Source organism: Rhinopithecus roxellana, chromosome 4 (genome assembly GCF_007565055.1).
Source record: "Rhinopithecus roxellana isolate Shanxi Qingling chromosome 4, ASM756505v1, whole genome shotgun sequence".
Taxonomy (NCBI): domain Eukaryota; kingdom Metazoa; phylum Chordata; class Mammalia; order Primates; family Cercopithecidae; genus Rhinopithecus; species Rhinopithecus roxellana.
The window spans coordinates 87,813,783-87,839,891 of NC_044552.1; the positions used below are offsets into that span (position 1 = coordinate 87,813,783).

Genomic DNA, 26,109 nt, shown 5'->3' on the forward strand with positions numbered 1-26,109 from the left:
TAGAGGGCTTAAAAGACTTGAAGGTTTGGCCGGGTGCAAAAAAAAAAAAAAAAAAAAAAAAGATCAGATAGGTAACCACTGACAGAAAAGATAATTAATTCATAAGTCTCTTAGTTTGGAGTTCATTTTTCCTGTCAGTTTTGTGCAGTTAAAAAATTTAGAGGTAATTTCACATATATGACTCTGACTTAAAAAAAATAAGCTTTTTTTAAATTTTCCTTTTTTTCTTTTTTTGAGACAGAGTCTCGCTCTGTTGCCCAGGCTGGAGTGCAGTGGTGCAATCTCAGCTCACTGCAACCTCCACCTCCTGGGTTCAAGTGATTCTCGAGCCTCAGCTTCCTGAGTAGCTGGGACTGCAGGCGCATACTACCACACCTGGCTTATTTTTGTATTTTTTGTAGAGACGGGGTTTCACCATGTTGGCCAGACTGGTCTTGAATTCCTGACCTCAGGTGATCTGCCTGCCTCAGCCTCCCAAAGTGGTGGGATTACAGGCATGAGCCACTGTATCTGGCCAAAAATAAATGTTTCTTTTTGTGCTATAATATAATAAAATTCTGTAGGGAAGATATTTCTGAACTCTTATCCAGTGCTCTAGAATCAAGTTTCATCTATTTATTTCACCTCTTAAAAAAAAATTACCAGAAGTGATGGCACATGAATCTAGTCCCACCTGCTCAGGAGGCTGAGGTGGGAGGATCGCTTGAACTCAGGAGTTTGAGGCTGCAGTGAACTATGATCATGCCACTGCACTGAGCGATATAGCAAGAACTTCAAAAAAAAAAAAAAAAAAAAAGAAAAGGCTGGGCTCAGTGATTTATGCCTATAATCTAACACTTTTGGGAGGCTGAGGTGGGAGGATCGTTTGAGCTCAGTAGTTTAAGACCGGTCTGTACAACATAGCAAAACTTCCTCTCTACTAAGAATAAAAAAAAGTTAGCTGGGCGTGGTGGCATTGCCTCTAGTTCCAGCTGTTTTGGAGGCTGAAGTGGGAGGATTGCTTGAGCCTGGGAGTTTGAGATGGCAGTGTGATATAATCGCACCACTGAACTTCAGCCTGGGTAACAGAGTGAGACACTGTCTCAAAGAAAAAAGCAGGCTGGGCATGGTGGCTCACACCTGTAATCCCAGCACTTTTGGAGGCTGAGGCAGGCAGATCACTTGAGGCCAGGAGCTCGAGACTATCCTGGCCAACATGGCGAAATCCCATCTCTAGGAAGAATACAAAAGTTAGCTGGGTGGGGTGGCGGGTGCCTGTAATCCCAGCTACTTGGGAGGCTGAGGCAGGAGAATCACCTGAACCCAGGAGGTGGAGGTTGCAGTGAATAGAGACCACACCATTGCACTCCAGTGTGGGCAAAAGAGCTAGACTCTGTCTCAAAAAAAAGAAAAAAACTAGTAGACAGTATTACCTACACATATACGTGTGTGTGTATATTTTATGTATGTATGCATATACAGATATACATTTAAAAATTAATACAGTATTCTAACATAAAGGAAATTTATTAAATTATTAATTATAGTAATTACATTAAATATATTGTTTATTTCAGTTTGTGAAGGTGCACACACTCCTCTGCTACAAGGCAGAATAAAGTAGTCAGATGCTACTAACAACTACATGTAGAATAATCATGAATGCAGCAACTGTAAATTAGACTAATATGCAAGTGTTGTAATTGGTGACTCAAATATCTTTATTAGCATTGCTCTATAATGTAATTTTTCCAGCATGATGAACACCTTTTGGTCAAGTTCCGAATAAAGGACAGTCTTCTTTCAATTTATGTGTTATTGTATGTTTTTTAGTCAGTGAGTAAAGCAATGCAAAAATATTTTAAATATATGTGTACATATATTGGATTAGATTCTGGGCGTACCTATGTTTTCCTCTGAATTTGCTGTTCATTTTACCTTCTATACATCATTAGTGGCATCACAATAATTTGAAAATTTGAAATAAAAAGTTCTTGGCCTGTACCCACAGGGGCTGAATCAGTTTGTGGTATCCTCACAGACATTTGTGTTGGCTGCAGTATTTTTATTTTTTGTGTCATCTTCCTCAATTCATTTTTTTTTTTTCTTTTTGAGGTGGAGTCTTGCTCTGTCGCCCAGGCTGGAATGCAGTGGCACAATCTTGGTGCACTGCCACCTCCGCTTCCCAGATTCAAGTGATTCTCCTGCCTTAGCCACCTGAGTAAATGAGATTACAGGCATGCACCACCACGCCCAGCTAAGATTTTGTATTTTTAGTAGAGACAGGTTTTACCATATCGACTAGGCTGGTCGCCAACTCCTGGCCTCAAGTGATCTCCCCACCTCAGCCTCCCAGAGTGTTGGCATTACGGCCGTGAGCCACTGTGCCTGGCCCTCAATTTATTCTTGAGTGTTGCATTCCTGTCTTTAAGTGAGACACTGAAGCTTTTACATTCTGAATAATAATACATATAAATAAATATAAATAAATAATTAGAATGAATGTAAAATAAAAAAATGTTTCATTGAAAGTGATGTAAATTAGAAACTATAATAGTTATAAATAGTATATAGTTCATAAATACACATGATTTACAAATTCCTTTTTTTTTTTATTTTGAGACAGAGTCTCACTGTTGCCCAGGCTAGAGTGTGGTGGCGTGATCTCAGCTCATTGCAGTCTCTGTCTTCTGGGTTTAAGCAATCCTCCCACCTCAGCCTCTGAGTAACTGAGACTACAGGTGCACACCACCACGCCCGGTTAATTTTTGTATTTTTGTAGTTGGGCTTTTGCCATGTTGCTCAGGCTGGTCTCTTAACTTCTGAGCTCAAGCTATCCGCTTGCCTTGGCCTCCCAAAGTGCTGGGACTTCAGGTGTGAGCCATTGCCCCTGGCCACAAATTCTATTCTTAAACAATTAAATTGGTGGAAATTTCTTGGATTTAAATAAATGAATTTACTACAGAAATTATATTTTGCCTCCCAAAACACTTTCACCATTTTTAAAAATAATGAAATAAGGTTTGTTGCCCAGGTTGGTCTTAACTCTGGGTATCAAGTGATTCTCCTTCCTCAGCCTCCTAAGTAGCTGGGATTACATGTTGGAAGAGCTGCCCAGTGTGTCCGCAATAATAAAAAAGAAACTGGAACATTTCACCAGTTTGCATTTGCCCAGGAACTATGGTGATCTTCTTTGGGTCCTTCCAGTTTTAGTATATGTGCTGCCAAATTGAGCACCTCTCAGTGTTTTTATGGCTGTATGTGTTGCAGAATACATAAATAACTTGTTTTACCTGTAGTTTTAGAATATTTGGATGTTAATAATCTGATCTATTTTGCACCTGAATTTAAATACAAGATTTTTTTTAAATTTTACAAAAGAGTTTTCCCCCAAGTGTAAATAATTCATTTTATTTTATTTTATGAGATGGAGTCTCGCTCTGTCACCCAGGCTGGAATGCAGTGGTATGATCTCGGATCACTGCAACCTTTGCTTCCCGGGCTCATGTGATTCTCCTACCTCAGCCTCCCGAGTAGCTGGGACTACCGGCGCCCGTCACTACGGCTGGCTAATTTTTTGTATTTTTATTAGAGACGGGGTTTCACCATGTTGCCCAGGCTGGTCTCAAACTCCTGACCTCAAGTGATCCACCAGCCTCTGACTCCCAAAATGCTGGGATTACAGGTGTGAGCCACTGCACCTGGCCAATAATTCATTTTAATACCTTCAAGGGATAGTGAGTTTGGGAATAAGCAAAGGGTAGTAGCAAATTATTGCTGTAAAATACATGAACTATATATGAGCTATTTTGCCATAGAGAATTTGTTAGTCTGGTTTTGTGTTGCTCTAAAGGAATGTCTGAGACTGAGTAATTTATAAAGAAAAGAGGTCTAATTGGCTCAGTGTTCTGCAGAATGTACAAGCATGGTACCAGCATCTGCCTCTAGTGAGGGCCTCAGGAAGCTTACAGTCATAGTGAAAGGCAAAGGGAGAGTGGTTGTTGTCACATGGTGAGAGCAGGAGCAAGAGAAAAAGGAGGGAAGTGCCACACTCTTTTAAACAACCAGCTTTCTTGTGAACTCAGAGGGAGCACTCACTCATTTGTGGGGGTGGCACCAAGCCATTCATGAGGGGTCTGCCTGCATGCCTGAAACACCTCCCATCAGGTCCCATCTCTAACATTGGAGGCCACATTTCAACATGAGATTTGGAGGGAACAAATACCCAAACCATATAATTCCACCAAATCTCATGTTCTTTTCACATTGTAAAATACAGTCATCCGTTCCCAAAAGTCCCCCAAAGTCTTAACTCGTTCCAGCAAGACCAAAGTCCTAAGTCTCATCTGAGACTCATCTCCTTCCACCCATGAGCCTGTAAAATCAAAACAAGTTATTTACTTCCAAGATACAGTGAGGGACAGGCATTGGGTAAACATTCCCATTCCAAAAGGGAGGAATTGGCTAAGAGAAAGGGGTTACAGGCCCCTGAAACCCAATAGGGCAGTCATTAAATCTTAAAGCTTCAAAATAGTCTCCTTCGACTCTGTATTCCATATCCAGGGCACACTGGTGCAAGTCGTGGGCTCCCAAGGTCTTGGGCAGCTCTGCTCCCTCTGCTGCTCTCAAGAATAGAGTTGAGTGGGCCGGACGCGATGGCTCATGCCTGTAATCCCAGCACTTTAGGAGGCCGAGGTGGGTGAATCACAAGGTCAGGAGATCGCAACCATCCTGGCCAACACGGTGAAACCTCGTCTCTACTTAAAAATACGAAAAATTAGCTGGGTGTGGTGGCACATGCCTGTAGTCTCAGCTACTCAGGAGGTTGAGGCAGGAGAATCGCTTGAACCCGGCAGGCAGAGGTTGCGGTGAGCTGAGATCGTGCCATTGCACTCCGGCCTGGACTACACAGTGAGACTCTGTCTCAAAAAAAAAAAAAAAAAAAAAAAAAAAAAAAAAAAAAAAAAAGAATAGAGTTGAGTGTGGCTTTTCCAGGTTCAGGATGCAAACCACCAGTGGCTCTACTATTCTCACTTCTGGAGGGCAGTGGCCCCCTTCTCACAACTCCACTAGGCGGTACCCCGGTGGGGTCTCTGTGTGGGGGCTCTGACCCCACATTTCCCCTCCGCACTACCCTAGTAGATTTCTCTGTGAGTGCTTCTCTTGCTTCATCTTCTTGCTTCTGCTCTCACCATGTAACACCACCCATTCTCCCTTTGCCTTGCACTATGATTGTAAGCTTCATGAGGCCCTTTCCAGAAGCAGATGCTGCAGTCCTGCTTATACAGCCTGCAGAACTGTGAAGCAGTTGAAACTTTTCTTTAAAAAGTATCCTGTGTCAAGTATTCCTTCATAGCAACGTAAAAACAGACCAACACAGAGAGATTGTCATAAAGATACAAAGAGAGATTCCATAATAAGATACCTAGTTGAAAACAGCCAGAAATAATGTTCTCATGTTGTTTATTATATAAAGTATTTGTTGCTGTGTATGTGATATTGAAACTTCTAAACTAACTCCCTTTAGGTTTGTTTGTTCATTTTGAGACAGAGTCTCACTCTGTTGCCCAGGCTGGAGTGCAGTGGCATGATCTCAACTTATTGCAACCTCTGCCTCCTGGGTTGAAGCAATTCTGCCTCAGCCTCCCGAGTAGCTGGGATTACAGGTTTGCACCACCACGCCCAGGCTAATTTTCGTATTTTTAGTAGACATGGGGCTTCGGCATGTTAAATAGTCTGGTCTTGAATTCCCAACCTCAGGTAATCTACCAGCCGTGGTCTCCCAAAGTGCTGGGATTACAGGCATGAGCCAATGCCCTTGGCCTCTTTTAGTTTTATAGGCATTTTCTAATGATCATTGTGTAATTGAAAGCTAGATGTCTTTTAACTGATTTATCTTTCCTGATTATTTGATGTCACATTGGCAATTTAGCTGAATCTTGATGGATAACAGTATAAAGAGTTTGGTGGTGTTGACAAGAGTAGTATTGATAGCTTACCCCAAGATACATGTATAAGCTATAAGATAGACACATGTATAAGCTATAAGATAGCAGTACTTTTTTTTTTTTTTTTTTTCCCCTGAGATGGTCTCACTTTGTTGCTTAGGCTGGAGTGCAGTGATGCAAACACAGTTCACTGCAGCCTCAACTTCCTGGGCTCAAGTGATCCTCCTGCCTCAGCCCCCAAGTAGCTGGGACTATAGGCTCGCGCCACCGTGCCCGGCTCATTTTTGTATTTTTTGTAGAGATCGGGTTTCATCATGTCCAGGCTTGTCTCAAACTCCTAAGCTCAAGCAGTCTGCCTGCCTCGGCCTCCCAAAGTCCTGGAACTACAGGCGCCAGCCACTGCATCCGGCCCAGAAATGTTCTTAATAAAAAGGATTCTTCAAAGGGCTTTTTTAGTGGCCTCCACTAAATTGTGTATATAACTCCCAGCAGTTTAATTAATAAACAAAAGGAAAAGAATGAATATTGAATATGTGTTTTAAGTCAAGGTACATTTATCTGTAGTTGTTCCTCATCAAAACTGCAGTATCTATATTTAGATATCAGATGCTAAATGTATTTCTCTCTAAATAGAATTTAGAGAGAAAAAATGAGTTATACAAAGATAGACCCTAAACAATTAAGAATCCTTCCGAATTTTATAAGACAGTATGAAATCTTTCCCTTACCCCTGTTTGCAGTATAAATGAAATTGAGGTTGACTTTCCAAATAATTATTTACAGGAAAACGATAGAATTCACATTTGATACTGTGAGAAGTCAAATAATAGAATTCTGGGGTTGAGATACCTGTGCTACAACCTAAACCATTAAGTCCCATATCTTGGAGGGTGGTATTTATCAGTACTTTTTCAAAGATCTCCAGGTACTTCCAATCTGGAGTTCAATTACTTATCTTTTTTAAAAATTAAATCGCCGGGCACGGTGGCTTAAGCCTGTAATCCCAGCACTTTGGGAGGCCGAGACGGGTGGATCACGAGGTCAGGAGATCGAGACCATCCTGGCTAACAGTGAAACCCCGTCTCTACTAAAAAATACAAAAAAACAAGCCGGGCAAGGTGGCGGGCGCCTGTAGTCCCAGCTACTCGGGAGGCTGAGGCAGGAGAATGGCGTGAACCCGGGAGGCAGAGCTTGCAGTGAGCTGAGATCTGGCCACTGCACTCCAACCCGGGCGGGCGACAGAGTGAGATTCCGTCTCAAAAAAAAAAAAAAAAAAAAAAAATAATAATAATAATAATAATAAAATAAAAATTAAATCGTGTAAGTAAAAAAAACTTTCTTGTCAGGTGTTGAGGGAACTCTTGGTAACCAGAATGTTTTAAAAATTTAGTTTTTGTGTACTAATTTTTAAAATGTATGGTTTCTTGTGGAGAAGATAAAAAAGTAGAATATTCTCTGGGATGGAGACTTAAGAATTATTTAAATTTATTAAAATGGTATACTTGATATAAAATTTGAAAGTAGAAATTACTGTTGAAACTAATACTGTTGAATCTGGTTTTCTGTTTCTGGCCTACCGTATCTAAACCACTCTAAACAGGTCACTCACTTGTCTTATCCTTATTTTAATGAGCTTCTGAGGTGAAGTTTCTGTAACCTCATGTTGTCTCCTGTTTGTCACAAAGATTCTTCATGTCTTACCTAAATTGCTTTGTTTACATTCTATGTTTGGAGATGTAGGTAGGCCATTTGATCATTGATGTGAGTATACACACTCATACACTATTCCCCACGCTCGCCCGTCACACAGTTTAGAGCCTTCTCATTCTCGTAGATAGTTTTATAAGTCTGAATAGCCTAATTTAGATAAACTTTCTTCGTAGTTCAATTAGAAAACTCTCCATTTTGAGTGCTTGTTTAGGTTTTAATATAAAGGAAACATTTTACATGAGGAATCATTGTTTTGCTAACCTTACTGACAAAAAGAAATAGTGATGAGGAAATGACTAAAACCAGTTCAGACAGTATTGAGCATGCAGATTCTACAAGGATTGAGAACAGACGCGACTAAGAACACATGTGGAGAAGTCAGTTCTGAAAAGAGTTTTGGATCACCTTCAGGTATAGATGGATGAAGTTACCGATGTGTTTGTTTTCAGTTGGAGAGGCAGAGTGTTGAGGAATTTTATACCTATTGTGTTGTATTTTTCTGTCAGGTGAGCATTAGGCCATCTTGATTTTCTGTAGGATGGAGATAATATTGGGCCCCGTAATGAAGTGCTGAAGTTTTGAGATAGTATTTGAACTGCGTTGGTGATCTTTATAATTTTAGTAAATTTACTTATTATTAAAGCATGTTGTTCAATTATCCTGTTCAAATAATTGGATTTTTAAGTGTATTTACTTGACTTTTCAGAAAATGTTTAAATTGATTCTGTGAGGTAGGAAAGTGACTATAGGTTTATCTATATGTGTTTTTGATAGTCAAAAAAGATGAAGTAATTGTCATAATTGTGACATTGAATCCATTAGAAGTGAAATAATATAATTGGTGCAAATACTGTGCTAGTGATAAACTATGAGTGGTGAGAATGAAACAGATTCTTCTCAATTTGAAATTTCATATTCTGGTAGGGCAGGCTGATTACATGTGAGGATATTTTAAACACTTGATTGAATTTTTCCAAATTATATATAAAATAATGAGTATCCAATTGTAATCAGTAGTAAATAAAAACTGGAATGTTTGACTTAACTCTGAACTCAGCCACTAAACCACTGTGGAGAAACTAAGGTTCGGAATGGCAGCCACATAGTTAGAGAAGATTTTAGGAAACTGGAATTGAGTACATTGAAATAAATAAGACTAATGAGGTGATTCAAATATGTTTCAAATGCAGAAGGTAGTGCTCATGTACCAATCAGTAGTTTTTGGTGAGAACAGTAGAAGGCTTGATTTTCAGCTGCACTCTGAGGGATTTTAGACTAGTTTGTTAGTTTATTCATTGAGAGTTGTTTGCCTGCTATGTAGAGGCACAATGCCAGGATTGAGAGATGGATTTGTGAGCAGTACAGACACAGTTCCACCATCATCAAGCTTATGTTCCAGTAGGGAGATGGACATTAAACAACATTTTATCATATGGCTGTGCTTCAGTGGAGAATTTCTGTGGGTGCTATGAGACCGTATTAGAGAGGAAAGGTGTGAGAAAGAGCAGTGTAAGATGGTGGCAAAACATTAGGATGGGTGACGGAATACCTCTGTGAATTAAGCAAGCCTCTTTAAAAATCCACCCTTCCCAAACTTCCAAATCAACGCATTTGTTCATTGTTGAAAATCCACAAAACCAAAATGAAGCGAATAAGAATTTTTGATACTTCTATTACATAGAGATAATCATTAGTTTTTTAGAAGGCCTTAAAAATTAAATGCATTTTCATCTTTATAAGGTGACTGGGAAATTTCATTTCTAGACCTGGAATTTATGGTTGTTGTTTCTCTGACTAATGCTGCTGTATAAAGAAGAGTAATTATAATGATACTACTGTAACACCTTGCTATAGCCCACTTAATAATTGCTTGATGAATTATGTAAATGAATGTTCATTCATAGTCCAAAGCAAATAGTTTTTTGAGATGTTAAATATAACAGGTACTATAAATGCTTTTTTACATAATAAAATGGTAATGAATTTATTTTTACATAATAAAATGGTATATATTTATTTTTCTAGGTGAAGATAATTTAACAGCATGATAGTTAATATTTTTGTACCAGATAGGGTTAATGATTTTTATTATAGCCCTGTATAAATTTAAATAATGGATAGACCTCCCATAATCCAGTAGTTTGAATAAAATTATCTTTATTTTTGACATGTTCTTTTCATGAATTTCTGTGTCTTTCTACCACTAAATTGCTGATATTCATTTACTTTCCATTGGATCTTTTTTGCTACCATTAGTGAATGAATGCAATTTAATGTTTTATGTGACCATTTAGTCCTTTAAATATTGAAGTACACTAAAGCAACAGGGGTGTTTTTACTTTTCATGTAACAACTGTCTTCTTACCTTTAAAAAAGTAGCTTCTTAAATAATAGTTAACATTTTATGGTATATTTGTTAGAGATTTTCCTTATTGAGGAAAATCAAGGGATTGAAGTCTTCCCCTTTGCTTTAATTTTAATCTCTTTCCCCCACTTTTATGAAGTGGTGCTTAAAACTGGGGGAGTTTATTGAGAAATTATTATGACTATTTTTTTTTTTTGACGGAGTTTTAGTCTGTCACCTAGGCTGGAGTGCAATGGCACGGTCTCGGCTCACTGCAACCTCTTGTCTCCTGGGTTTAAGTGATTCTCCTGCCTCAGCCTCCGGAGTAAGTGGCATTGCAGACACATGCCATCTACACCTGGCTAATTTTTGTATTTTTAGTAGAGATAGGGTTTCACCACGTTGTCTAGGGTGGTCTGAACTCCTGACCTCAGTTGATCTGCCTGCCTCAGCCTCCCAAAGTGTTGGGATTACAGGCGAGAGCCACCACGCCGGGTGAGAAATTATTTTATGTATACAGGATTATCCTTTGATATTATCATTTATACATTGTAAAGAAGGTGCTGTTTTTGCAGTGCCAATAGTCCCAATAGACCAGTGAGTTCCCTCTATTAAGTATAATCCTCCCAGGACTTGGGATTTGTGGTTGCCATGTTGCCACTGGTGAGGTTACAGTCTGCATAATAGCTGAGCTGAGCAAATTCTTCCATGGCCCTTAGCAGGCACAGAAGAAATCGTGCAGGTCACCTCTGGGTCAGAAACTCATACAGAAGATAATGCTGCCTTGGCTCCTGGCATGGTGGGTTGGGCTGGCCCTTGTCTCTGGATGCTTCAAATGAGACGCATTGGCAACTGTCCAAATTGGAAATAAATTTCTCAGGTTCCAGGCCTCCCTTGGCTCTGAGGACTGTGTATGGGAGACAGCAGCATCTGGGGTGGATGCCTGCTTTACCAAAGATCAGTGTCCAACCTTGAGGGCTGTGCTGCTTATCTGTTGACAGTTAGGGAGCAGATTGCCAAATACAAGTCAGGAGGTGTTATGACCTATAAAAGGGTCTTCTCCTTTTCCAGTTAGGCTGCTCAGGGCTTCAGCTTTATTCAGTTGTTCAATTTTATTTTGTTATTGTTTAACAATTCTGATGTCTAGTTAAAGTTTATTTATTTATTTATTTATTTTTTTTGAGACGGCGTCTCGCTCTGTCGCCCAGGCTGGAGTCTGGAGTGCAGTGGCCGGATCTCAGCTCACTGCAAGCTCCGCCTCCCGGTTCCCGCCATTCTCCTGCCTCAGCCTCCCGAGTAGCTGGGACTATAGGCGCCCGCCACCGCGCCCGGCTAGTTTTTTGTATTTTTTTTAGTAGAGACGGGGTTTCACCGTATTAGCCAGGATGGTCTCGATCTCCTGACCTCGTGATCCGCCCGTCTCGGCCTCCCAAAGTGCTGGGATTACAGGCTTGAGCCACCGCGCCCGGCCTAGTTAAAGTTTATTAATGTGTTAGTTTGAGGGAATATGGTCTGAATCACAAATCCATAGAGCTACCATTATGCAGGAATGGAAAGTGGCTTTTTAATGGAGTTGACTAATCTGTTCCTAATATAAGTAATTAGTGATATTTACAAGGTGGCTTGAATCCTGATAGGCACACTGGTGTTTTTTGTTTTGTTTTTGTGGAATGCATAGCGTATCATTTCTTTAAGATTTTATTCTAGTCATCTTTTAATACTCCGTTCACAATGGAGTTCCTGTGTCTGGTCCTTGTCCTTCACTGCTCCCCCGAACACCATTTCTATGCCTACTTTATGTCAGTGCTGTAAATATTGCTGTTACATTGTGGTGTACTTGTCTTTCTCGTTTTGTAAGTTGTAAACACTTGATTTTATTCTTGTGTCTTCAGGGCCTAGTACTTTTCCCTGTTATAATAGATGCTCCACAAATGTCTATTCAATAAATAATTTTATGCTGTGCACTGTGAATATATTGTCACTTCTTTTAAAAATTGTTTTCTCCGAACATAAATTCTAGGCCATCCCATCAACATAAAATTTCTCAGAGGTGGTAAGATTGGGCTAGTCAAGGACTTAATGAACCAGGGAACTTATAGTATTATTTTTTTAAAAAGAGTATTAGCAGCAATGGTTAGAAAGGGTGAAAGCCCCATAAATCTTTTTGAATAACATCTGTTTACATTGTGTTCATTTTAAATTAATCAACTAAAAAGTGAATGCATCCTTTTGCCAACCAGAAATCAAAATAATACAGCGGTTGGCATTCCCCTAGGCCACCACCTGGTTGCTCTTCTCTATTTAGAAACTAAGCACTACTATCATTTTGGTGTGCATATGTCTGTCTTTTACTATTACTTACATTTTTAGTCTTGTAGAAAAGCGCAGTGTGTGTGTGTGTTTTGGTAGAGATGGGGTCTTGCTATGTTTCCCAGGCTGGTCTTAAATTCCTGGCCTCAAGCATTCCTCCCACCTTGGCCTCCCAAAGTGCTGAAACTCTAGGTCCGAGCCACTGCGCCTGGCCTTGTATGTGTTTTTTTGTTTGTTTTTTTTTAACATGACAGATCTTGTACTCCACAAAATGTTTTACAATTCTGTTTTTTAATGTAACAATAGCTCATGTTGGAAAATAAAGACCCACCTTACTTTAAAAAATTATTGCATGACTCTGTCCAGATACAGCATAATTTATGAAACCTTTTTTTTACCGATAGGCATTCAGATCATTTGTGGTTTTTCCTCTCTTGACAGTGCTTCAGCAGATGTCCTTGATGTGTACTAGGAAATGCTGGTTCAGAGGATTTACCAGTTTATAGTCTCAAAGTGAGGACACTCAATGTGACAGGTTTTTAATTTTCGTAACTATGATGGATGGAAAAAGTATCTCATTGTTAAATATATTAATATCTTTCTTAAGGGTAAGTATCAGAATTTACGCTTGTGTCTTCAGGGCCTAGTACTCCCAAGCTCAAGTGATAAAGATGGATAAAGTATGGTTTTCTGGCATAATTCTTTACACAAATGTGACTGGCTGTTTGAAACACAGATTTTGTGTTTAAAAGATTTTTTTAAAAGTTTGTGATTTCTTTCTTTTTCTTTTCCTTCTTTTTTTTTGAAACAGGGTCTCACTGTGTCACCTGGACTGGAGTGCAGTGGCACAATTTCAGTTCACTGCAACTTCGACTTCCTGGGCTCAGATGATCCTGCCACCTCAGTCTTCCCAGTTGCTGGGACTACAGGTGTATGCCACCACACCCAGCTAATTTTTGTATTATTATTATTTTTTTTGTGGAGATGAGGTTTCGCCATGTTGCCCAGGCTGGTCTCAAACTTCTGGGCTCAAGCAATCTGCCCACCGTGGCCTCCCAAACTGCTAGAATTACAGGCACGAACCACTGCACCCAGCCAAGTTTGTGATTTTATATGAAGAAACACTTATTCCCTCCCCCCAATTCATTTTAGTTTAGCTTTATTTGACTTATAATACAAAGAAAAAAGTATTCTTTGTTCTTCAGTTTCCAGAATGAAATTATTTGAAGGCCAAGACCTTGGGAGACAGTTTCAAACTTGAAGAAAACACAAGTTTGTTTAGTACAGCATAGAATCAAGACACCTATTATATTCTGATTTAGAGAAATGGATATTTTGGTTGTTAGTTACTTATAATGGCCAAGGTATAAGACACCTTACAAATATTGTACAATATGGTATTTTTTTTTATTTAAAATTGAGACAGAGTCTTGCTATATTGCCCAAGCTGATCTTAAACTCCTGGGCTTGAGTGATCATCCTGTTACACCCTCCTGAGTAGCTGGATTACACTGTGCATCACCACAGCCAGTGAATATAGTATATTGTCTTCTGTATTTTATGGTTTCTTAATTTTGCAGTAAGTCAACAGTTTTGTTTAATTGCTTTATGGTATTTCGTTTATATGTCTTGTATTGGCTTAGTGAATATAAGTGAAATAAATAATTCTAAAAAATTTTTGGCCAGGCGTGGTGGCTCATGCCTGTAATCCCAGCACTTTGGAAGGCCGAGGCGTGGGGATCATGAGGTCAGTAGATCACCTGGCTAACATGGTGAAACCCCGTCTCTACTAAAAAATACAAAAAAAAATTAGCCGCGTGATGGCGGGCACTTGTAGTCCCAGCTACTCGGGAGGCTGAGGCAGGATAATGGCTTGAACCTGGGAGGCGGAGCTTGCAGTAAACTGGGTTCACGCCACTGCACTCCAGCGTGAGCGACAGAGCGAGACTCCGTCTCAAAAAAAAAAAAAAAAAAAAAAGAAAAAAAAAATTCTGCCTTTTTATAATTTCCTGAAGGGGAACAAAAGGCATCGAAAGTGAACCAGAATATAAGCTAATTATTATCCTAATTACTTCTGTTGCCATTTGAGTTTGTTTGCTAATGAAATTCTCTTTTTTTCTTTTTTTAAATATTTAATTTAAAAAAAAATAGAGGCCAGCTGTGGTGGCTCACGCCTGTAATCCTAGTATTTTGAGAGGCTGAGACAGGAGAATCCTTTGAGCCCAGGAGTTCAAGACCAGCTGGGCAACATAAATCCTATCTCTACAAAAATAAAAATAAAAAAATAAAAAAAATCAGCTAGGTATAGTGGCACATGCCTGTAGTCCTAAGCTCCTTGGGAGGCCGAGGTGGGAAGATTGCTTGAGCCCAGGAGGTTGAGGCTACAGTGAACCATAATCTTGCCACTGCATTCCAGGCTGGGTGACAGAGTGAGACTTTGTCTCCAAAAAAAAAAAAAAAAAAGAGATAGGATTTGGCTACATTGTTCAGTCTAGTCTCCAGCTCATGACCTCAAGTGATCCTTCTGTCTTGGCTTCCCAAAGTGCTGGGATTACAGGCATTCGCCACTGTGCCTGGTGTAAATTATTAATAAAAAATGAGGCCAGGCGCAGTGGCTCACGCCTCTAATCCCAGCACTTTGGGATGCCGAGGTGGTCAGATCATCTGAGGTCAGGAGTTTGAGAACAGCCTGGCCAACATGGTGAAACCCCATCTCCGTTAAAAATGCAAAAATTAGCCAGGTGTGGTGACATGTGCCTGTGATCCCAACTACTTGGGAGGCTGAGGCAGGAGAATCACTTGAACCCGGGAGGTGGAAGTTGTAGTGAGCCAAGATTGTACCACTGCGTTCCAGTCTGGGTGACAGAGTGAGATTCTGTCTAAAAAAAAAAAAAAAAAAATTCTTAATGAAAACTGCTGTTTTAAAAAAATGCATTTTAAGATACCATATTTGTTTTAATTGACTGAGTTGTCTTTCATTTTTGATACTTTATATTTTCACTTCAGGAACTATATGTTGTGTTAATTAACTTTAGTGTTTTCTTTTTTTAAATTCTTTTTCTACGGTTGTTTAAAAAGAAAAGTAGAAAGAAAAAGATTTTATGCTTTAGTCATTTCATGTGGTAATTATTACAGATCTCTCGTTTCTCCCTTGCCTATTCGTTTAGTTTACAGTGCTAAATGACTTACCTTTTTCTTAACCAGTTTATTGCTCTGGCTTGTTAACACTTTTCATTCTTGCTCTGTTATCCCATCTCTAGATTCAAGTTTCCTTTCTCTTCTTTCTCTTTTCCCTTTTAAGCCTGTTTTTACGTGTCCTGGTTTTCCTGCCTCGTATCTGTTATTGCTGTGTGTACTATCTCTTAAGCTGGAAACAAATTCTCTGTTTGGCCAAGGATTCTGGATTCTGATTGTCTTCATGGACCTCTTTGAAATCTACTTGTTGCAAAATAATTGGGTAATGGGGGCTGAAGGTCTAGAAAAAAAATGGGTAGTGGCAAAGATCATTATTAAAGTAGCACACTTTAAATATGTGATGTGGCCAGGCGTGGTGGCTCATGCCTGTAATCCCAGCACTTTGGGAGGCTGAGGGGGGTGGATCATCTGAGGTCAGGAGTTGGAGACCAGCCTGGCCAACATGGCAAAAACCCTGTCTCTACTAAAAAATACAAAAATTAGCTGGGTGTGGTGGTACACGCCTGTAATCCCAGCTACTTGGGAGGCCAAGGCAGAAGCATCACTGTAACCCAGGAGGCGGAGATTGCAGTGAGTCGAGATCGTGCCATTGCGCTCCAGCCTGGGTGACAGAGCGAGACTCTAGTTCAAAAATAAATAAAATAAATATGTGATGTGAAAATGTTTCTTAATATTAATTTTTTTGTTCTTTATAGAGACAATGTCAGGTATATGCTGGATTTGAAGTTTTATGAAGATAAACTAATAATGATATACATCTGTTCCCCCAGAAACTTTAATCTTCTCTGAAACTTTGTTTGTTACAGGTTTTAACTGAACATAGAGCTATGTTTAGACATTTAGGTTAAAGAGGGCATTTACTACTCATCCCTTCAGTCAACAAATATTTAATAATTCCCTATGTATGATATACTATGTTAGATACTGGCTGCTTATGAATAAGCAGTATGTAATTCTGGTCCTTAAACTCTAAGGAGAGATTAAACTTTTTTTTTTTTAGAGATAGAGTCTTGCTCTGTCACCCAGGCTGGAGTGCAATGGCTTGATCTCGGTTCACTGCAACCTCCCCCTCCCAAGTTCAGTGATTCTCCTGCCCCAGCCTCCCGAGTAGAGTAGCTGGGACTATAGGTGTGCACCACCATGCCTGGCTAATTTTTGTATTTTCAGTAGAGACAGGGTTTCACCATATTGGCCAGGTTGGTCTCAAACTCCTGACCTCAAGTGATCTGCCTACCTCAGCTTCCCAAAGTGCTGGGATTACAGACATAAGCCACCATGCCCAGCCGAGAATGAAATTTACTAACAAAATTGGACCTTGGGCTGTGTCTAAAAGGTCAGTAAAATTGATTATTTTGACAATAAAGTAGAAAACAAAGCAGAGAGAGACTAATGCTATGTAAAGTTAAAAGTAGGTTCATAGAAAGGGGTACCTAATCCTGAGAAGGGTTAGGGTGAATGACTTCAGGGAGGAGAGATTTGCTTAATTTTTGAAGCAGAGAATAGAAATACAATACAGGAAGAATAGGGGAGAGGTCTTTCTGGTAGGAGTGCAAATTGTGTGCATGGAATGGTGACTCTTCAGTGGTGTTTGTGCACAGCATACATGCTATGTGTAGAGGATACCCTTGGAGAATTTGACCCATTCTGTAACAGTGAGAGGGATATTGTTTGAGTGCCTCCATCTCCAGCATGGAGTTGACACGTTGATCTCTGCTGGGGATAACTCAGCTTTCCAGGTTTTCAAGGTTGTGTGTGTTTCCTCCAGTGTCATTTGGAGAAACTTTTTCTATTCAAGATAAGATAAGACAAAGGGGGCTCGGCAGGTGGCTCATGCTTGTAATCCCAGCACTTTGGGAGGCTGAGGCAGGCAGATCACAAGGTCAGGAGTTCAGAGACCGGCCTGGCCAATATAGTGAAACCCCGTCTCTACTAAAAATACAAAAATTAGCTGGGTGTGGTGGGTACCCGTAGTCCCAGCTATTCGGGCAGCTGAGGCAGAAGAATCACTTGAACCCTGGAGGCGGAGCTTGCAGTGAGCCGAGATCGCGCCACTGCACTCCAGCCTGGGTGACAGAGTGAGACTCCGTTTCAAAAAAAAAAAAAAAAAGAAAGATAAGACAAAGGGATGGGGGAGTAGCGTGTCACCAGATGAGGACTGGTGCTGGAGTTCAGAGTGAAACTAATATATTCCGAGTAACCTTACTCTAAATATTATAGTGAGGTGAGTCATATAAAGTATGGGCAGGAAATTGAGATGACTTTGTGATGGGTTGCACAGTTCTTTGGCTTAATGAAATTTTCAAAAAACATTTTCCTTTGCATTTTGAATCTGACCTTGTGCTGGGGATTTTGTTTGAAGTTAGTGATGAAATGCAATTACTCTTCATTACCTTAATACACATTAATTACCTTAATGTGTATCAGTTTAAAATAGTTTTATATTGTCATAGATTTTGTGGATTTTTCTTGGTTTCTTATACCAAGATAAATTCACCTTATACTGTCTTATACCTTCTCTTACCCTTATATTCAAGATTCTTATTGCTGCTGCTTCCACGGAATTTTTTTTAATTCTTTTTTTTTTGGAGGGGACAGGACAGCATGACTGTATTTTTTTTTTTTAATTATTTACAGCTGGTTAAAAGGAAAAATTGAAAGAAAAAGGTTCATACTTGAGTCATTTCATGTGGTGATTATTACAGATCTCTAATTTCTTCCTTGCCTGCTATTCATTTAGTTTTCAGTGCTGAATGTCTTACCGTTCTCTTAACCAGTTTGTTGCTCTGCTTGTTACACTTTTCATTGTTGCTGTTATCGCATCTCTAGATTCAAGTTTCCTTTCTCTTCTTCCTCTTTTCCCTTTTTAGCCTGTTTTCATGTGTCCTTGTTTTCTTGCCCTTTATCTGTTATTGCTGTGCATACTGTCTCTTAAGCTGAAAACAAATTCTGTCTAGCCAAGGGTTGTGACTGTCTTTGTGGATGGACCTCTCTGAAATTTACTTGTTGCAAATTTAGCTTTTCACAAAAGAACAAGTGATAGTCCTTGATAATCCTCAGTTAGCTAGCTTTTTTTTTTTTTTTTTTGAGAAGGCAAGGTCTTGCTTTGTCACCCAGGCTGGAGTACAGTGGCATGATCACAGCTCACTGCAGCCTTGATCTCCTAGACTCAAGTGATCCCCCCACCTCAGTCTCTGGAGTAGCTGAGACTACAGGCATGCGCCACCACGCCCAGCTAATTTTTAATTTTTTTTTTTGTAGAGATGGGGTCTTGCTATGTTGCCCAAGCTGGTCTTGAACTCCTGGGCTCAAGCAATCCTCTTCCCTTGCCCTCCCAAAGTTCTGGGATTACAGGTATTAACCACCTAGCCTGGGTGGTTAATTTTTAGTCTTTCTTTCCTCAGAGTGCCTCTAGTTTTCTCCTAAAGTTTTAATTTCTCTATCCTTTGAAAAATAGCCTATAGGTACAAGGTCTTGTTTTGATTTTGAATGGGGAATTTTGCCTGGGTCACATGGTTGGGTTCACTGAACCGGTAACCCAACTTGTGGAAATTAGGACGTTGAAGTAGACTTGTTAAGTGGGGCTTTCAGCATTTCTCCCTTTTTCTCTTCTGGTATTTTGGTGATGGCTCACAGGGTAGAGGTCTTTATTTTAATAATGAAATATTTTCCAAAAGGGATAGTTTCCACCTCTGAGATGGCGTTTGATAGCTTTATATTTTTTATTTTTTATTTTTTTTTGCCATTTAAAATATCCCACTTGCCTCATTAGTGCTGACACATAGCATCATTAGTAAGTGCCTTGGGCTGTGTCTAAAAGGTCAGTAACATTGATTATTTTGACAATTAAGTCAAGGTTCCTCTATTAATGCCTAGGATTAATGCCTATCATTTTGATGATCATTTAGTGTTTGCAGGCATTATGAAACAGTTGGAAATTTATCATTTAGACCACAATTTATTTGTGAAGTTTTTAAGGTGAGGGGAGCAAAAAGGTAGGCTGTGTATTAGGAAGAGGTCAGATTTCTGTCTTATGGTTGATGGGATGAAGAAAGAAGTTTTGAATATAGTTCTTGTTTATCAGAGTTTGCCTTAAGGGGGATCATGGTGGAAGGACTTTTTAATTATTATTTATTTATGTATTTATTTATTTTTGAGACAGAGTCTCGCTCTGTCACCCAGGCTGGAGTGCGGTGGCGCCATCTCTGCTCACTACAACCTGTGCCTCCCAGGTTCAAGTGATTCTCCTGCCTCACCCTCCCGAATCACAGGCGCGTGCCACCGTGACCGGCTAATTTTTTGTATTTTTAGTAGAGAATGGGGTTTCACCGTGTTAGCCAGGATGGTCTCCATCTCCTGACATCGTGATCTGCCCACCTCGGGCTCCCAAAGTGCTGGGATTACAGGTGTGAGCCACTGCTCCCAACCAGGACTTTTTATATGAGTGGCATGAGAGATCCTGAATGGGGGAGACTTTATTTGAGGGGCTGGGAATTGGGAGGAAAGCTTGAAAAAAAAAATAGGATTGGGCACAGAGAATGGAGGTGAAGTTGAAAGCCAGAATTAGGAGTGTAATAGAATCAGGCTGGGGAAAGCATGCATTCCATAGGATGTGGCAGTATAGAGAAGAGCAAAGTGAAAGAGAAGTTTGCTGGGCTCGGTGGCACATGCCTGTAATCCCAGCACTTTGGGAGGCTGAGGCGGGCAGATCACGAGGTCAGGAGATTGAGACCATCCTGGCTAAAACAGTGAAACCCCATCTCTACTAAAAAAATACAAAAACAAAATTAGTTGGGCTGTGGTGGCGGTCACCTGTAGTCCCAGTTACTCGGGAGGCTGAGGCAGGAGAATGGCGTGAACCCAGGAGAGGGAGCTTGCAGCAAGCCGACATTGTGCCACTGCATTCCAGCCTGGGCAACAAAGTGAGACTCCGTCTTAAAAAAAAAAACAAGGGGGCGGAGCAAGATGGCCGAATAGGAACAGCTCCAGTCTCCAACTCCCAGCGCGAGCGACACAGAAGACCGGTGATTTCTGCATTTTCAACTGAGGTACTGGGGTCATCTCACTAGGGAGTGCCGGACAATCGGTGCTGGTCAGCTGCTGCAGCCCCACCAGCGAGAGCTGAAGCAGGGCGAGGCATCGCCTCACCTGGGAAGCGCAAGGGGGAAGGGAATCCCTTTTCCTAGCCAGGGGAACTGAGACACACAACACCTGGAAAATCAGGTAACTCCCACCCCAATACTGTGCTTTAAGCAAACGGGCACACCAGGAGAATATATCCCACACCTGGCCGGGAGGGTCCCACGCCCACGGAGCCTCCCTCATTGCTAGCACAGCAGTCTGCGATTTAACCGAAACGGCAGCAGCAAGGCTGGGGGAGGGGCGCCCGCCATTGCTGAGGCTTAAGTAGGTAAACAAAGCCGCTGGGAAGCTCGAACTGGGTGGAGCTCACAGCAGCTCAAGGAAACCTGCCTGTCTCTGTAGATTCCACCTCTGGGGACAGGGCACAGATAAAAAACAACAACAAAAAAGCAGCAGAACCTCTGCAGACGCAAACGACTCTGTCTGACAGCTTTGAAGAGAGCAGTGGATCTCCCAGCGTGGAGGTTGAGATCTGAGAAGGGACAGACTGCCTGCTCAAGCGGGTCCCTGACCCCTGAGTAGCCTAATTGGGAGACATCCCCCACCAGGGGCAGTCTGACACCCCACACCTCACAGGGTGGAGTACGCCCCTGAGAGGAAGCTTCCAAAGTAAGAATCAGACAGGTACACTCGCTGTTCAGCAATATTCTATCTTCCACAACCTCTGCTGCTGATACCCAGGCAAACAGGGTCTGGAGTGGACCTCAAGCAATCTCCAACAGACCTACAGCTGAGGGTCCTGACTGTCAGAAGGAAAACTATCAAACAGGAAGGACACCTATACCAAAACGCCATCAGTACGTCACCATCATCAAAGACCAGAGACAGATAAAACCACAAAGATGGGGAAAAAGCAGGGCAGAAAAGCTGGAAATTCAAAAAATAAGAGCACATCTCCCCCTGCAAAGGGGCGCAGCCCATCGCCAGCAACGGATCAAAGCTGGTCAGAGAATGACTTTGACGAGATGAGAGAAGAAGGCTTCAGTCCATCAAACTTCTCAGAGCTAAAGGAGGAATTACGTACCCAGCGCAAAGAAACTAAAAATCTTGAAAAAAGACCGGAAGAATTGACAGCTAGACTAATTAATGCAGAGAAGGTCATAAAGGAAATGACAGAGATGAAAACCATGACACGAGAAATACGTGACAAATGCACAAGCTTCAGTAACCGACTCAATCAACTGGAAGAAAGTATCAGCGATTGAGGATCAAATGAATGAAATGAAGTGAGAAGAGAAACCAAAAGAAAAAAGAAGAAAAAGAAATGAACAAAGCCTGCAAGAAGTATGGGATTATGTAAAAAGACAAACCTACGTCTGATTGGGGTGCCTGAAAGTGAGGGGGAAAATGGAACCAAGTTGGAAAACACTCTTCAGGATATCATCCAGGAGAACTTCCCCAACCTAGTAGGGCAGGCCAACATTCAAATTCAGGAAATACAGAGAACGCCACAAAGATACTCCTCGAGAAGAGCAACTCCAAGACACATAATTGCCAGATTCACCAAAGTTGAAATGAAGGAAAAAATCTTAAGGGCAGCCAGAGAGAAAGGTCGGGTTACCCACAAAGGGAAGCCTATCAGACGAACAGCAGATCTCTTGGCAGAAACGCTACAAGCCAGAAGAGAGTGGGGGCCAATATTCAACGTTCTTAAAGAAAAGAATTTTCAACCCAGAATTTCATATCCAGCGAAACTAAGTTTCATAAGTGAAGGAGAAATAAAATCCTTTACAGACAAGCAAATGCTTAGAGATTTTGTTACCACCAGGCCTGCCTTACAAGAGACCCTGAAGGAAGCCCTAAACATGGAAAGGAACAACCAGTACCAGCCATTGCAAAAACATGCCAAAATGTAAAGACCATCGAGGCTAGGAAGAAACTGCATCAACTAACGAGCAAAATAACCAGTTAATATCATAATGGCAGGATCAAGTTCACACATAACAATATTAACCTTCAATGTAAATGGACTAAATGCTCCAATTAAAAGACACAGACTGGCAAACTGGATAAAGAGTCAAGACCCATCAGTCTGCTGTATTCAGGAGACCCATCTCACATGCAGAGACATACATAGGCTCAAAATAAAGGGATGGAGGAAGATCTACCAAGCAAATGGAGAACAAAAAAAAGCAGGGGTTGCAATCCTAGTCTCTGATAAAACAGACTTTAAACCATCAAAGATCAAAAGAGACAAAGAAGGCCATTACATAATGGTAAAGGGATCAATTCAACAGGAAGAGCTAACTATCCTAAATATATATGCACCTAATACAGGAGCACCCAGATTCATAAAGCAAGTCCTTAGAGACTTACAAAGAGACTTAGACTCCCATACAATAATAATGGGAGACTTCAACACTCCACTGTCAACATTAGACAGATCAACGAGACAGAAAGTTAACAAGGATATCCAGGAATTGAACTCATCTCTGCACCAAGCGGACCTAATAGACATCTATAGAACTCTCCACCCCAAATCAACAGAATATACATTCTTCTCAGCACCACATCGCACTTATTCCAAAATTGACCACATAATTGGAAGTAAAGCACTCCTCAGCAAATGTAAAAGAACAGAAATTATAACAAACTGTCTCTCAGACCACAGTGCAATCAAACTAGAACTCAGGACTAAGAAACTCAATCAAAACCGCTCAACTACATGGAACCTGAACAACCTGCTCCTGAATGACTACTGGGTACATAACGAAATGAAAGCAGAAATAAAGATGTTCTTTGAAACCAATGAGAACAAAGATACAACATACCAGAATCTCTGGGACACATTTAAAGCAGTGTGTAGAGGGAAATTTATAGCACTAAATGCCCACAAGAGAAGGCAGGAAAGATCTAAAATTGACACTCTAACATCACAATGAAAAGAACTAGAGAGGCAAGAGCAAACACATTCAAAAGCTAGCAGAAGGCAAGAAATAACTAAGATCAGAGCCGAACTGAAGGAGATAGAGACACAAAAAACCCTCCAAAAAATCAATGAATCCAGGAGTTGGTTTTTTGAAAAGATCAACAAAATTGACAGACTGCTAGCAAGACTAATAAAGAAGAAAAGAGAGAGGAATCAAATAGACGCAATAAAAAATGATAAAGGGGATATCACCACCGACCCCACAGAAATATAAACTACCATCAGAGAATACTATAAACACCTCTACACAAATCAACTAGAAAATCTAGAAGAAATGGATAATTTCCTGGACACTTACACTCTCCCAAGACTAAACCAGGAAGAAGTTGAATCCCTGAATAGACTAATAGCAGGCTCTGAAATTGAGGCAACAATTAATAGCCTACCCACCAAAAAAAGTCCAGGACCAGATGGATTCACAGCTGAATTCTACCAGAGGTACAAGGAGGAGCTGGTACCATTCCTTCTGAAACTATTCCAATCAATAGAAAAAGAGGGAATCCTCCCTAACTCTTTTTATGAGGCCAACATCATCCTGATAGCAAAGCCTGGCAGAGACACAACAAAAAAAGAATTTTAGACCAATATCCCTGATGAACATCGATGCAAAAATCCTCAGTAAAATACTGGCAAACCGGATTCAGCAGCACATCCAAAAGCTTATCCACCATGATCAAGTGGGCTCATCCCTGGAATGCAAGGCTGGTTCAACATTCACAAATCAATAAACGTAATCCAGCATATAAACAGATCCAAAGACAAGAACCACATGATTATCTCAATAGATGCAGAAAAGGCTTTTGACAAAATTCAACAGCCCTTCATGCTAAAAATGCTCAATAGATTCGTTATTTATGGAACGTACCTCAAAATAATAAGAGCTATTTATGACAAACCCACAGCCAATATCATACTGAATGGGCAAAAACTGGAAAAATTCCCTTTGAAAACTGGCACAAGACAGAGATGCCCTCTCTCACCACTCCTATTCAACATAGTGTTGGAAGTTCTGGCTAGGGCAATCAGGCAAGAGAAAGAAATCAAGGGTATTCAGTTAGGAAAAGAAGAAGTCAAATTGTCCTTGTTTGCAGATGACATGATTGTATATTTAGAAAACCCCATTGTCTCAGCCCAAAATCTCCTTCAGCTGATAAGCAACTTCAGCAAAGTCTCAGGATACAAAATTAATGTGCAAAAATCACAAGCATTCTTATACACCATTAACAGACAAGCAGAGAGCCAAATCAGGAATGAACTTCCATTCACAATTGCTTCAAAGAGAATAAAATACCTAGGAATCCAACTTACAAGGGATGTAAAGGACCTCTTCAAGGAGAACTACAAACCACTGCTCAGTGAAATCAAAGAGGACACAAACAAATGGAAGAACATACCATGCTCATGGATAGGAAGAATCAATATCGTGAAAATGGCCATACTGACCAAGGTTATTTATAGATTCAATGCCATCCCCATCAAGCTACCAATGAGTTTCTTCACAGAATTGGAAAAACTGCTTTAAAGTTCATATGGAACCAAAAAAGAGCCCGCATTGCCAAGACAATCCTAAGTCAAAAGGACAAAGCTGGAGGCGTCACGCTACCTGACTTCAAACTATACTACAAGGCTACAGTAACCAAAACAGCATGGTACTGGTAGCAAAACAGAGATCTAGACCAATGGAACAGAACAGAGTCCTCAGAAATAATACCACACATCTACAGCCATCTGATCTTTGACAAACCTGAGAGAAACAAGAAATGGGGAAAGGATTCCCTGTTTAATAAATGGTGCTGGGAAAATTGGCTAGCCATAAGTAGAAAGCTGAAACTGGATCCTTTCCTTACTCCTTATATGAAGGTTAATTCAAGATGGATTAGAGACTTAAATGTTAGACCTAATACCATAAAAACCCTAGAAGAAAAGCTAGGTAGTACCTTTCGGGACATAGGCATTGGCAAGGACTTCATGTCTAAAACACCAAAAGCAACAGCAGGAAAAGCCAAAATTGACAAATGGGATCTAATTAAACTAAAGAGCTTCTGCACAGCAAAAGAAACTACCATCAGAGTGAACAGGCAACCTACAGAATGGGAGAACATTTTTGCAATCTACTCATCTGACAAAGGGCTAATATCCAGAATCTACAAAGAACTCAAACAAATATACAAGAAAAAAACAAACAACCCCATCAAAAAGTGGGGAAAGGATATGAACAGACATTTCTCAAAAGAAGACATTCATACAGCCAACAGACACATGAAAAAATGCTCATCATCACTTGCCATCAGAGAAATGCAAATCAAAACCACAATGAGATACCATCTCAAACCAGTTAGAACGGCAATCATTAAAAAGTCAGGAAACAACAGGTGTTGGAGAGGATGTCGAGAAATAGGAACACTTTTACGCTGTTGGTGGGATTGTAAACTAGTTCAACCATTATGGAAAACAGTATGGCAATTCCTCAAGGATCTAGAACTAGATGTACCATATGACCCAGCCATCCCACTACTGGGTATATACCCAAAGGATTATAAATTATTCTACTACAA

General features: G+C 40.5%; 1 protein-coding gene and 1 pseudogene across 6 annotated transcripts in view; one reads left to right on the forward strand and one right to left on the reverse strand.

The window, feature by feature from the left end:
- Positions 1-26,109, forward strand: part of MYO6 (myosin VI) — a 172,062-nt gene that overhangs the window by 16,402 nt on the left and 129,551 nt on the right. The window lies entirely within an intron of this gene.
- LOC115897144 lies at positions 3,117-3,216 on the reverse strand (annotated as a pseudogene).